Source organism: Anastrepha ludens, chromosome 3, assembly GCF_028408465.1.
Source record: "Anastrepha ludens isolate Willacy chromosome 3, idAnaLude1.1, whole genome shotgun sequence".
Taxonomy (NCBI): Eukaryota; Metazoa; Arthropoda; class Insecta; order Diptera; family Tephritidae; genus Anastrepha; species Anastrepha ludens.
Genome location: NC_071499.1, coordinates 91,143,784 through 91,147,978, shown reverse-complemented (window position 1 = coordinate 91,147,978; position 4,195 = coordinate 91,143,784).

Sequence of the window (4,195 nt, the reverse complement as noted above, 5' to 3'; positions counted from 1 at the left end):
AGCGAACCTGACTTGTTGATACCCTGCAAAATATTTGCAAATTATTCATTCTTCTTAATTTAAAGTGTACTTATTATTATATTGAAGTAAACTTGGCCGCCGTGGCCGAATGGGTTGGTGCGTGACCACCATTCGGAATTCAGAGAGAGAACGTCGGTTCGAATCTCGGTGAAAGATCAAAAAATTAAGAAAAAGTTTTTTCTAATAGCGGTCGCCCCTCGGCAGGCAATGGAAAACCTCCGAGTGTAGTTCTGCTATGAAAAACCTCCTCATAAAAAATATCTGCCGTTCGGAGTCGGCTTGAAACTGTAGGTCCCTCCATTTGTGGAACAACATCAAGACGCACACCACAAATAGGAGGAGGAGCTCGGCCAAACACCCAAAAAGGGTGTACGCGTCAATTATATATATATATATATACACTTGATTTGACAAACGAAAGAACGTAGGTTAATCGATTCTGACAAAGCAGCTAATAATTTATGTAAAAATAATAATCTTATAACCTCTACTCCTTCTATGTTGTATAGATATGTGAAGCGTGCAATAAATATTTATTGGCCTGTTTTTTTCTTTGCATCTTCATCCAATTCTTTTGTTTGGATTGTACGACAGTTACAGTTATGGGGTTATTATTTTGTTATTTAGGAAAATAAGAGAAACCAAAAAAAGAAAGAATTATTTAGTACATAAATGATTGAATTTCGTGATGAGAGTGTATTACATTTTGACTTCCCATAAACAGTAAATATTATAGAGTAGAATGGGGTAAGATAGGTATGGGGGCACAATAGGTAGGTGGGGTTTTCGTCGCACTGTTTTTCCAGAGGTCACTCGTCTTATGTGAATTGAATACGTGGTGGGGAACAACGTTCGCGACTGTCATTTCGGCCGTCACCATTGATTAGTTATCCTAGTTCTGGCGTCGTGTAGTTTTTTGTGAGGTTTTCTCCGACATAGCATTTTTTTTATTCTACGGTGCAGTGCATTTAATGTATGTAATATAAATATTTGTCAGGTGAGTTTTATTTTACGTAGAAAATAATGCTGAACACGAATAATGTGTTAGTTTTTTGACATTTTTGTTTTTAAAAAAACTATCGACACTAACATAAAACATGTGCTTGGGGGCACTATAGGTCAGCCGTCTGGGGGCATTATAGGTCACTACTTTTAATTGAATAAAATAAATTTTAATTGTTTTTGCAGTGAAATGGTGAGTAATTATGTGCGAAAAACGCCGAAACGAAGTGAAGAAGACGTAAAAAACGCAATCGCGGCAGTCCGAGATGGCGCTAGTGTTCGATCAGCCTCTAAACAATTTAAAATTCTGTTCGAAACATTGCGTGCTCGCGTGATGAATTAAAGAAAAATTCCTAACTTTTATAACATGTGCAGTGTTCATACTCTATAAATAAAAGTTAAAACGTTAATTTCCAAGCCATGTACATTGTTCTTTTCCCCTCACATATAGTGACCTATCGTGCCCCCCGATTTTGAAAATATCGAAAAAAAGTACCTTTGTCTTATTGAATGCAGCTTCCAAAATATTTAGCCAAACATAAGTCATTATAACCAAAATGTTAGCAGATAAATAACCTTTCAAAATCTTGCTTATTTTTCAAAATCAATGCAAAAACACCGTAGCAAGAGCTCTCCAAAAAAAAATGACCTATCTTAACCCATTCTACTCTACTGATAATGCAAATCAAATTATATTATCAGTATTTTTACTGCAATTTTTTTTCAGTAATCAGTAAAAAAACATTTTTATTGCAATTTTTTTCAGTAATCAGTAAACAAATATTTTGACTGCAATTTTTTTTCAGTAATCAGTTAAAAAATATTTTTTCCGCAAATTTTTTTCAGTAATCAGTAAAAGTTTACTGGTAATGCAAATTAAACTTCATTATCAGTAAAATTTCACTGATTACTGCTATTTGTAATGCAGTAAATTTATAATGCAGTGTGCCCACCTATTGCTAGAGTGGCATCACAATGGACCTGCGAAAGGTCTAAGTGTGTCGTTACGACAATCCCCCAACCTACCTACCAACCTACATGTAGCCGTAGCCGAATGTGTTAGGGCGTGACTACCATTCGGAATTCAGAGAGAACGTAGGTTCGAATCTCGCTGAAACATTAAAATTAAGAAACAGTTTTTTCTAATAGCGGTCGTCCCTCGGCAGGCAATGGCAAACCTTTGAGTGTATTTCTGCCATGAAAAAGATCCTCATAAAAAATTATTTGCCGTTTTGGAACAGCATCAAGATGCACACTACAAATAGGAGGAGGAGCTCGACCAAATACCCAAAAAGGGTCAATTAAATATATGTATATACAAGGTGAAGTCCGAAATAAACGAGACTGAGCTAAAATAGAAACGACAGGAGCTTTGCTCTGATAACTTCGAGTTTATTTATTTAAAATAATCCCCTCTGGCCCCGATACACTGTTTTGCGCGATCTAAAATCTTTTCGAAAGAGTGTTTCAGGTCACTGACTACAATTTCCTTCAGAATATCGGTACAAGCCTTGTGGATGGCCTCTACGGAAGCAAAACATTTTCCTTTCACGACCAAATGCAATTTTCCGAATGTGTGGAAGTCACAGGCAGCCATATCAGGCGAATACGGTTGAAATGCGAGTTCTAGTCAAAAAATTAGTCACAAGAGTGGATCGATGAGATTGTGCATTATCGTGCACGAATGCGATGCAAAAACGCTTCAAAATAGAGAATTGCATTGACGTTTTGGCCCGTTGGCACGAACTCCTTGTGGACAATTCCCTTGGGATCGTAAAAACGAATGAGCATAGACTTGATTTTTGACTCCAAACGCGATTTTTTGTGTGGTAGCTCGTTTGGGGCCTTCCATTCGGCACTTTGACGCTTAGTTTCAGGTTCATGTTGGAAACACCATGCTTCGTTACCAGTTACAATGTGGTAAAAGAAGTTCTCGTCTTTTCTCGCCTCTTTAATGAGGTCTTTCGAATATTGATTCTGATTTTTATCCTCAGTTAACTTGTGGAGAATGAAACGTGCACAGACCTTTCGTAAGCCCAAATGATCAGTTAAAATACGATAAATCGATGTTTTCCGATCCGATTCCATGAATTTCAACCGTGATTTCGGTTCATTTTTGGTAAATTTACGAACAATTTTGATGGAGTTTTCGGTGATGACTGATTTTGGGCGGCCGGTATGTTTATTGTCATTTATGTCCTCACAACCATCTCGGAAACGCGTAAGCCACTCATGAACTCTGGCACGAGATAGACAATCATCGCCATAAACTTTTTTCTGCAATTCAAATGTTTCAGTTAACGTTTGACCGATTTTAAAACAAAATTTGATATTAGCTCTTTGTTCGAAACTCATTTTTGTACCCATGACACAAACATACTGACACTTTAGACGCAATAACTTCGCTTCCACTGAACCGAATGTCACCAAGCTTTTACCGGAAGTCAGCTAGGGATGTCACTTCGAACCCACTACCTAATTAAAAATATGGCGCCATCAAAACCATTTTTATGACGCCAGTCTTGTTTATTTTGGTCTTAACCTTGTAAGGCGTTTTTCAATAGGTGCGCTTCAACTTTTTTCCGATAGGGAGGGCGAACGACGCAATATTTTTTATTTTTCGCTTGTCATTTGTAAACTTCATTAGTATACATTTCATCATGGAACGCTACACACTTGAGCAACGATTGCAAATCGTGCAAATTTTTTATGAAAATAATCGTTCTGTTGCTGCTACTTTAAGAGCATTACACCCATTTTACGGATCTTCAGTGATGAAGCTCACTTTTGGCTCAATGGCTTTGTCAACAAGCAAAATATGCGTTACTGGGCAGAAAGCAATCCACACGTGATTCATGAGGCACCGTTGCATCTCGAAAAAATCACTGTTTGGTGCGGTTTACATGCCGGCGGCGTAATTGGCCCATATTTTTTCGTTGACGAGAACGATCGCCACGTTACTGTGAATGGAAATCGATACCGCGACATGATAAACGATTATTTTTGGCCGCAATTGAATGGTATGTACTTAGACGACATATGGTTTCAACAGGACGGGGCCACAAGCCACACAGCACACGCTACAATTGATTTGTTGAAGAGTAAGTTCGATGAGCGCATTATTTCCAGAAATGGACCGGTCGAATGGCCGCCGCGTTCGTGTGATTTGACG